Below are 11,220 nucleotides of genomic sequence, written 5' to 3'. Positions count from 1 at the left end.
TCTGTAGACATAATGATAATTTATTCAGTTTACTGTCACCTATCAGTGTAATTGAGATTTGCTTGCCACTGACCACCCATACTGTCTGTCTGACTGAGTCCCAAGGGTAAAAACAGTGATTGTGGATGCAGCTAGATACAGTAATTCAAATAGATAGCTATTTATTAAAAATGGTATACATCTTCAATACATGCATACAAGAATAGGTTTCCAAGCATACATTAATGACTGTGGATTGTGGAATGACACTATAATTTCACTGGATGGCTGCAGAGAAAAATGCATGCATACAAACATGATTACATTAACAAAAAATGTCCATACACACCTATGTACACATGTAGAGAAAGAATAATAGCTAGAATTTTAATAATTCAGCACAGTGACACAAATATACATTGACAGATGTTATGCAAATGCATAAACAACACTTCCCGTCTCTGTCAGATCTAGGCTAGACATGTAAACATGGCAACTTCCATGGCAACAAGGGGAAGTTATTGTTGTGGAATCTGAAATGATCTACAGTAATTTCACCAATGATGTAATTCCCAGTGGAGTGTAGTAAATGGAAAGCATTGCATTAAGGTCACATAGTGGTGGAGCCCATTCTTTAAGTTGATTTGCAAATACCTTTAATAACAGATAAATATGCTTAAAAATATGTGTAGCTCCATTCGTCTCACCACCAGTACTATTACTGTGCAACTGACCTGTAGAGCAAACCTGTCTTGTTTTACTTCCTTTCTTGGCCCCTCTCCTCTTACTTCTGTCCAATTTCAAGAACCCTTTTTTTCTCTCACTTTCTCCTCTATTTCTTATTTTCCCATCACCCCTTCTCTCTCCCTTCTCTAATTTAGCTCAATGACGGATCCCCACCTGCCTCTGATAATAAGATACTCCCACTGGCCTTCGAGACTCATTCCCCCAGCATCCATCACCCCCCGAGTCACATTACTGCCCTTTACAAGCACCAGGATGTTTTTCTCCTTAATTGTAGCCGTATACATACCTCACCCCCCAGTAATAATAAATGGCCTTGTCCTCCATTATGGCCATTAGGGAACTCACACTGAGAGTAGCATGCCGCCCACAGTGAGGAGGGCTTGTTTGGCGTCGGGTGTTGTAGCCAAGGAGTGGAAGAATGTCCCTGCATTCTGGAAACACGTTAGGTCATTCAATACCTTGACTAAGAGGGTGCTGCAAAGATGTGTTCTCTCTCTTTCAGTTCATCTCTTGCTTTGTTTCTTCCTCACTGTTCTAGGCAAATACCAGGTTGGAGAGGAGAAGAGCAAAGGAAAGACTCACCCTCCATGGAGTGAGCAACATTATACTGTATGTCTGCAACCAGATGTCTCAGACGGCGAGGCAGTTTCTATCCAATAATATAATAGTACCAACTCTGGCCAGGAGATGGCAGTATGTTCCCATCATATAGGAAATGCCATTCCTTATACTGTAATAGAAAAGCAGGGATGCTTCACAAAAACATTAGATTAGATGCACAGCAGGGCTTGAATGAAAAGGTAGAGGTTGAATGACTGACTATCTGAAAGCCTATGCGCTTCAATGTTCTGGCATTTAGCCTATACGGTGTTGGGACTCTGATAATACAAACATTTTGAGATGTCAAAAAAATTAAGAAATTACAGAAAACAGTTTGATTTTATGTGGTGATATTGCATTTTAGATTTTAGACTTTTTTCTCCATAACTCATTGTACATTATGCCAACAATTGAAAATGTTTTTGAAGAGCTGAGCACACAGCAGCACCCTGCTATCTCTAATTGTTAGACCTTTAATAAATTAATAGACCTGACATATTTTTTAGTTTTGCTGTTTTCTTCCTTTGCACATGTAGTGGATGGAAATTTATGAATGAGGCCACTGTGAGAAGAGCAGCAACAGTAGATGTCTGTGGTGTCTTCATTCTCCCACTGAAATCAACTCTGTTGTTGTGATGCTGAAAACGAATGATGTCATCCTCTCCTGTGAAGAGCAAACAGGTGCAGGCTTGGATGTAGAGTCGCTGCATATTATGTTGCACTTACTGTTTGTTGATAACACTTCTGTCAGATAAAATCCAATTCCAAGGTGTCTTTATGTGGAGGCGGTAATTAACCATAATTTTGCTAATAATCAGTAGCCTGGAGGAATCTCTTATCCAGCATATTTTAGCTTAGATGATCAATCTTTGTTTTTTTTAGTGACCCTAAAAGCACATTGAAATATTGAATTGCACTGGATTCATCACATCAATATTAGTAACTACTTTTCTTCCTGTGGTTCCTGGGTATTGTTTTGCGAATATTCTTTTGCAAGGTTTTTCTTTATCATCTTACAAAATATGGATTCTTTTCAAAAGCTGACTTTTATGCAAAAAGACTCAACTCCAACTCACAGTACTTGATATTGTGTCCTTGTCCCTTTTTCTCTTAAACAACACCCACACTCTCTATATAGATTGATTTCATGTGTTACACTGAGACATTTCATCTCTTTTTCAGCAGTCTGCTGTCATGTCTGCCGCTGCATGTCCCTGATACCAACAGACCCATTTACAGATGGCAACACAAGAAACAGACAAGGAAATCATTACGGACAGATTCATAAATATCGGCTGCTCTGTTTCTTTTAATGGTCAGGAGTCAGAAGTTTAAGATATGGGAGTCCTGGAGCTAAAAGACTCAAGGATAGATCAATGTCAGTCGTCAGGGGGAATGAAAGCCAGTCTGGTGGAAAAAGGGGAAAGAAGGAAGGAGCTTCAGGCACTGAAAAGTCATATCATAGAGTCGTCAGGGTGGGCTGTGGTGGTTTCAAATCATGAATTCTTTAATGTACTAAGTCCAAATGGTCCCCTGTGCCCCTGCAGTGCCTTGCCTGGCAGTCTGAAAATAATTGAGGACTTGAGCTATAGAGCAAAGGGAGGGGTGAGTAAAGAGAGGGAGTTAGGATGCGGGACAGAGAGAAGAAGGAAGAGGGAGAATGAGAGAGTGAATAAATGACAGAAAGAGAGAGATGGAGACTCTGCTTTTTACAAAAATTACCTTACCTTTACACTTACACAGCTCTCTTGTGACTCAGGGGCCGTCATTTGTTCGGTCCTCCTGCCCCTGTATCACTCATACTGATGATGAAGCTTTGGTGGAAGGTGGAAGGTAATCTAGTGGCATTTCAGGGAATGGACCTCAGAGGAATACTTCTTTCATCTGAGGTCATTAATCGTAACGTCCAATCACCTCACTCATAGATCAATAGCACAGTCCTGTGCTAAAAATGAAGGCATGAAAAGTGGTGCTGAAGTATAATACATGTGGTATTTGTTCCCCCTCAGCAAGTTTACAGCTGGTTGGGTCAGTGAGTTGGTGCTGTGTGGCCTTTCAGATCATAATGAATGAGCTGATCTAGAGGTTTGTTTGCTTAGGCTGTGATTAAGGACTCAAAACTGCTTGCATGTCAACTTTTGATAAGGCTAAATTGAAAATTGTTTGTGTGTGAGGTAGTTTCCTTTTTACTTCTGATTGCTTTGGAGGATCAAATTTAGCAAAAGACTGTTTTCAGTGTCCCTGAAAAGCGTGTAATGGCGTTTGTTTAATAATGAAAACTGCTGCAAGGCTGCTGCAGTAAAACTGGGGTTTTAAAACCAAGGTTAAAAACATTGCTCTGGGCAGCAATTCTCGATCAGCACTGTTTGGGAACCTTCATAATTGCCTTTCCTGGTTTCTCAGTTCAGTGGCCACTAACTCTCTTAGCAGGTTGGGTGTTCATTAGAAGTCCTCATTCAGTAGTTAGAAGGGATATGAGTTTTCAGCCAGCCCATTAAAGGCCAAATGTCACCAATTTAACTGTGTGCAAGGCTCATAAAAGAAGTCATGCATGCTATTGATGTTCAGTACCTTTCCATTCTTCATAACGAGCTGCCTGCACAGAACTGCATTGTGTAGAATGGATATCTCTGACTTTAAATGGAGGAATAATGAGCATGTCTATACCATTACAATTGTGTTTCTGTCTGCTCTAGATAGATAATTATTTTAACTCTTGTTTGTCGGATGAGCTCTGACTTGGTTAGGAAAGATATTGCACCAATTTATATTTTTTTAAGGTATAAATATCCATTATCCAGGGTAGCAGCATAACGCTTTGTGCTGTATAGAACAATTATTGATTTGAGTGTTTATTGTGTATATCTAGAACATTTATTTCTTTATAATAACATTATCAGAAATGTTTTCACTATGCTGTTAACTACTTGACACTGTAATAATGTTTGGGTCCAGGGTTGCAAAGTTCTGCAAAATCATAACGAAACGATTCTACTGCCATGCTAGCGGCTCTGTAAGCAGTGCTTTGAGCTAAATGCTAACATCAGCATGCTAATATGACAGTGCAAGCATGCTAATGCTAAGATGGTATAATGCCCACCACCAATTAGAAATTAAACAGAAAGTACAGCTGGAGGTGATGGGAATATTATTAGTTTTGCAGGTATTTAGTCATAAACCAAAGTATTAGACATTTTAAACTGATGACGGTGCCAGAGGAAAAGTTAGGTATGTATCACAATTCCTGAGGGGAATATGAATGTTTGTGCTAAATTCCAGAGCATTTCATCCTGTAGTTGTTCAGATATTTACTCAAATCCACAAACATTAGCCTCATGATGGTACTAGAGGAAAAGTCACATGATCACAAAGTCTTAAGGATACATGTTCAGGGAACTATGAATTCCTTTATTTTTCTCTCTCTTTTTTTTGCCAATCAATTTTGTAGATGTTTAGATATTTCGCTGGATAAATGAAAACTTTTACCTTCTGGTGGCGCTAGAGAAAACATCAGGGTATCCCCAGTGCGAAATGTACAAAATTTCAAATGTACTTTTTAAGATATTTCAGTCTGGACCAAAGCAGTGGGCTGACTGACTGACCGACATGCTAGACGCATATCAAATGACGTTGATTTTGTCTTTGGTTTTAAGTCTTCCAATCTGCTGCGATAGTGTAGAGCATATTACAACATCACCCCAAAAGCACTTGTGTTCAACATGAGGGAACAAATAACCCACATCAGCAGGCGTCTCAACATACCCACGAGGGGAGAAAGAAAGAAAGGGATTGGGTTATTCCAAAGATGAATGTGCCTTGCAGCTTTTGGGCACACAACACAAAACCAGCGAAAGGGAACATCGGCATCATTTGATGAGGCATTCCAAATGTCTCGAGGGGACTGAATTGCCAAGGGCTAAATGACAAATATATGTTGTTGGTGGTAGAGTGTGATTCTGCTGGCTGCCCTGAGGTGCTCTTTGGCTGGCAGCCCTATTTCATTTGTCCTTGAAGATGTTGGCTGAAAATGTTGTCATCTGCTTGGGTTGTCTTTTGTGCCTAGTTTGTGTGTGTACAGTACCTAGCCTAAATCTCTTGGTCTTGGACTTGTGAGTCTCACTTTCCTGCTATCTTTGGCTCGACTCACCTTTGTTTGGGTTTCCATTGTAGAAATGTTGTACCTGTACCTGCTTCCAGGTACTTTTCTTCATATCACCTCAACTTCGTCGAGGTTCCAAGTAAGCTGAGGGATACTAAAATGTAACGTGAAAACACAGCAGACTGCTGGTTGGTCAGAGAGAATATTCACTATTCACTGCATCATCATTGCTGCACCAGACAGAGGCTAGCAACAGAAAGTTTTATATTTTACAGTTTTCGTATGGAATTTCATCACTAAATCCACTTCTGAGAAGTTTTGAGGTGAGAAATCAACTGTGTAGATTTCAAATATTTACAGTTTCACGAGAAGTGATGGCGGAACAAAACTGTGCTTGAATATTTTCGGAGTTGAGGAGCTCCGCAAGTGGCTGCGGGGGAAGCCTGTGTCAACCCGCGGGAGGAGCGTGTGAGGCCGGACAGCCGCCCGCTCACAGAGCCCTCTGCTCCCACCGTCACACAGACTGCAGCAACAACAGCAGAGGAAAACACAGCCGGAAGGTTTTCATACCGCTTATCTGTCTTTACATTCTGAGGAATGTTGAAACGTTTTAACTTAAAAAAGAGAAAGCTGTGTGGATTGCTGGTGTGTGTGTCGCATTGAATATTATGTTGCGGCAGTTGTGTGTGGCGTCGCTATGACGACAAGCTACGTACTATCTCTGGTTACTATCTGCAATGGAAAATGGAGCAGGGCCAACTAGAGTCGAGTCTATCGATTTGCGCTATGGTAGCATTTTTTGGCAAGGCAGCATAGATCGTCAGAACACCGGCAACAGTTCAACGTTTAGTCCTAATGGTAAGATGTGGAACAATGATGTTGTGTGGTTGTGGACTTGTACCATCTGCTAGGTTATGGTCGTAGTCTGAAGCGGCTTTGATTTGGATCACACTACCTTGTTTCTTACGACCCGCCCTTCTCTGCTTCTGATTAGCTAGTAGTCCTTACCTGGGAACTGTGCATGTGCAACTCCCTACAAAGATTTTGTACAAGATGCATCACTCTGTAGCTCAAGAGCGGAGCGTATAACACATAGGGTAAAAAGAGGAGCTGCAGCAATGTGCAGTATGAGAAAAATATGGTGTTTTTTGAAAATTAAACCATGTAAACCTGTTCTGGTACAACCCCTAATTAAGATTTTGAACCTGAAAATGAGCATAATACCACCTCTTTAAATCTTCTTGTGTATGCTGTAGTTATAGAACAGAATCTGCAAAAATACAATGATATACAGTCAAAGGCCATACTATAAACTTTTTGGGGCGTGGGGGGGTTAACTCTTTTAGTCTTCAAGTTAAAGGGTTCTACAGATATCCAATGAAATTCTTATGAAACAGTTTTAGCATAATGTAATACAGCTGCCTACACACATAAAACCTACCATTTTTATAAACTGCACCTTCAATACTGTGCAAGACATTGTTCCCATTTCAAAGTTTCATAATTCAAAAAGACTCACACTTGGAAAATGCACAGAAATGAATAATTCTACATCAGGAGACTTACGTATGCCTTTCTTTTCTTTATCTATATGCCTGAATTATTGATATAAGTCTCAGAGAATTTCTTCTCTGTGCACAAAGTGGATTATCTATGCATATGCCTAAAGACAAAACAACATTGTAAAAACCTCCATCACAGAGTGAAAGTGAGAGAGATGAAGTTTGAATATTTACAGTCAGTTAATGACGTTTCCATTCTGTGGGGCTGTCAGAAATAACAAAGCCTTGCATTTACCCTCTGCATCTGCTTAAGTCTCTTTTCCTCCTCCCTGTGCCCCAAGTGGCTCAGAAATCCTACTTTATAGCAGAGAGGTGTCAGAATTTTAAACAGGCCCCGTCTTTATCCCCTGCTTCCCTGAGCTCTTTCCCTTTAATTCCTGGAAGACTAGGCCGCGGTCGCCTTTTAACCCTCACCTGCTCCTCTGCTAGAATAATGTTGGCTTCTCTCTTCTCTGTTCTGTGGGGGAGTAGGGGGTGGGGGATGATGGAGAGAAGGGGAAAGGGGAGGTATAAGGGAGAGGAGAGTGTTCCAGACAGAAGAGAGAGATAGGGTTAAGGTGGGCGAGAAAGGGTGGGAGGTGTGTGTATGTGTGTGTGTTTGTGTGAGGTGGGGAGTGTCTGCAAGAGACGGCAAGTAAAAAAAAAAAGGAAAGGAAAAATGGAAAATACTGGCGGAGGTAGAGAAAGGAGGCATGGACAGACAGTAAAGGCTGGAGTTATATTATTCTCTGGTGGGACGCTGACTAGCCATTTATCATGCCTCAGTGTGAAAAAATAAAGAGGGAAGAAGGGACGGTAGAGAATTTTTTTTTCATCTCGTCAGACAAACCTGATGACAAAGCACTATCCACAAACAAGGTAACTTCCCCATTGTGAAATTGGAACAACTCTATACAAAGCCAAAATAAGGGGCGATGATTGGCCTACATTTGGGGGGAAATAGATGTGTCCCTTTGTCCTCACAACAGTAGGTGCACTTGGTTGTATGAGGGAGTGATATGAACCTGGATTATTTAGTATTTACCATCTAAATATCCCATCATACAATATCGTGTTTAAATTTAAACACATTTTACATAATCTTCACTCAATCAAACAAAACCTCTTCTGTTCAGCAATCCAATCATGTCAAGATTTATTCTGATCTCGACACGTGTTGAGAAGGAATATTAATATTAATAATAATATGATATAAATATTATTATACCTGATACATTTTCCAAAACACAAGACTTTTAAACTTAGCTTTGCCGAGAATCTGCTTGGCACTAAAAGGAATACATTTGCTAGAAGTTTCCAAATGAATTGTCTATAAATGACATTCTGCTGTATGAGTAATTGCCTGCAATTCACTCCCCTTTGAGTAAATCTCATGTGTGAAGTCAACGCTGTTAATTAGACCTGTTTTTATGTTCAGGGAACCAGCTGAGCCTGCCTCCTTCTCTTTCTCTCCCTCTCTCGCTCTCTTTCTCTCTCTAGCATTTGTACTTAATTACTGAGGGACTGCTGTCTGCACCAGCGAGGCATAACAAAGAGATGTAATGCCATTAGCAACTACCAAAAAAAAAAAAAGAAAAGAAAGGAGAGAAATTTAATCATTTCTCTTATTCTCATGTCTTAAGAGAGTAGAGTGGTTAAGATACACTTTGTAACTAGTGATATTTCCCTGTGTCTCGAATTAGGACTGATCATTACATTACCTTAAAATGGTTTAGTCTGATTGATGTACTTTATGTATTAAATGTGTATAGTTTATAGTTTACAGCTATAAATCTTTGGCATACTATTTTTTCAGAGGTTTGAAGATAAAATCAATCAAAGAAACATGTGTCAATGTGTTAATGATATGTTGATGTTGATACAGTGGTCTGTCTACAACAAAGTTCTCTGTAGCTGCAAATAATGTGTGGCAATATTTTCATATAAGATTAGATGTTGCTAACTGAGAGGAAGACGTGTACATGTGGACAATGATGTTCACAAAAGGATGTGGTTGGTTTCAGTTATAACATAGATGACAATATCTAGCACTGAGAAAACACCCTTCTTTCTGACATTAAGTATGATTAGTGAAAGTAATGTTTTAATTATAATGATGTAATGTGCAAAGCAGAGAGACTGACGTTATGCGCACAATGACACATACTGGGTGTTGAAAATTGGATTTACACCGCAGTGGTTGGTTCCATTTGTTGTTCAAAAAGCAGTGAGCAATAGTGCGGATATTGAGTGGCAAGATAAAGTGCGCACCTGCACATACACCCTCTATGCACACGCACACTCCCACATACACACAAGCTGAGAGGAAGTTTTACAGGTTTTGACACTTTTGATTGCATTTGACACAGCAGAAGTCCACAGGACATGTAACGTGGAATTTATCCATTGATTACAGGCCCCTGTTCCAGGTTTTTATATCGAGTGAATTGAATCAGAAATGGCTTTGCTAAGCTCTGCAATACCTGAGGTTATGAGAGAGATTCCATAATTTAATGCAGCCATAACTGCTCAAACAGCAAAAGCAAAGGCAATCATGTAGTTGGAACTGTAGTTGGATATTTGGGTGACTCAGTTCCCAGAGGTCCACTGCAATAGCTTGATTTTGTAGATTACATTAATTGCATTGATTTCTGAAAGATCATAGTTTTCTTTATTACATCTAGGTAGCTCTAATGTGATTTCCTACATTTAAGAACAAATATCGGATGTCATTATTACTCATTAAACAATGATCTGGGATTTACATTGCAACTGACAGCTTATATTCTTTCTTCTATATTCTTATTCTATATTCTTTGTGTTATTTCCCAGTCAAAATGAATGTGACTATATATATTATCTAGTGCATCCTACAAAATACATACCAAATATATACCAGTGTGTTATAAATTGTGACAACCAGTCTTTAGACATAATAAAACATTTGGCTCAAAAAGACCCCACAAAAAAACCCCTAAATGACTGATTACAACATTTTGTGCTGCTAACTGTATGTATTTTAAATATCAACTGACAATATGCTATTTCATTTTTTCTGTTTGGTGCATTTTTATACATCTATAATATTTTTATTTATTATTTATTGCACCTCTTTTCTTTGTTAATAGCAAACCTGAGGTTTAAACTCTTCAAAGGCTTAGTGGCTCATGATCAGATGTTTAAAGGCTTTTGCTAAGTAACATAGCTGGTACCAACTACATCCTGTATGCTGTAGTTCACCTCTGTAGTTCACCTTTGGATAAAGCTAAATAAAATAATAAATAAATAAACTCACTTTTTTTCTGGAGATCTTCAGAGTGAGCTGTAATGAGCAGGTGGTGAGGATACTCACAATGCCCCAGGTGAGCTCCTAGTGTTGGAGTTTGTCCAATGTGAGAAGGTCACCTCAATGCTAATGCATGTTGCGGGTTCCTATTAAACACACCTCTGGACTCCAAACTGTAATTCTATAATTAACATTCACTGTTCACATTGGCAAGGAGAAAACAGTAAATACTAAACCTACCTGTATATGCTTTGATTCCTCTATTTCGGTGTCCCCACCATTAATTTTATTTTTAGCAGGTGTGCTGGATCAGATGGCTGCGGAACAGACATGGTAAAGCTAAACACATAGTGAGGATCATAGTTCTGCCTTCAGTGAGCAAAGGAAGGGACTCTCTCTTGGGTGAGGGTCATCTATTTCAGGTCTGAGGTCATAGTTCTTTGGGTCGAGGGTGAGTTGCTGCCAAAGACTTTAGCTATCTCTATATAGGCAATAAAGGGGTTTTAATCACCTGGGTCTGGTGAGTCTTGTACACTGCAAAGTCTTCAACAATCCGCTCTAGGTTCAACTTCTTTGCTTGATCATTCTCAGTTAATATTATAACCAGTCCTCTAAGCCTGTCTGTCCCAATTTAACCAGTCCACCTCTCTGTCCAACTGGGCTTCAGAATGTTTTCAAACATACTGTGCTCCACACAGTGACTGAAATAGTCAGAAACAGCCTTACGCACCTCACTGAAGGTGAGCAGCAATGTGGCAGATGTAGAAATCATTATGTCAGTGTTTAGCATTTAACCAAACCTAGCATGCATGCAACAACTTGAGTGCATTTGATTTTAGTCCCTTGGCATACTTGGCATGGAGTGCAATTCAATATTTAAAATTCCAACATTGCTGCAGAGTGTATACAATAGATGCTATAGCCCCATTAAGCACAGAAGATGCTAACGCCAAGCTCAACAGGCTAAC

This window comes from Micropterus dolomieu, linkage group LG03, assembly GCF_021292245.1.
Source record: "Micropterus dolomieu isolate WLL.071019.BEF.003 ecotype Adirondacks linkage group LG03, ASM2129224v1, whole genome shotgun sequence".
NCBI lineage: Eukaryota > Metazoa > Chordata > Actinopteri > Centrarchiformes > Centrarchidae > Micropterus > Micropterus dolomieu.
Note: the sequence above shows the minus strand (reverse complement) of the source record.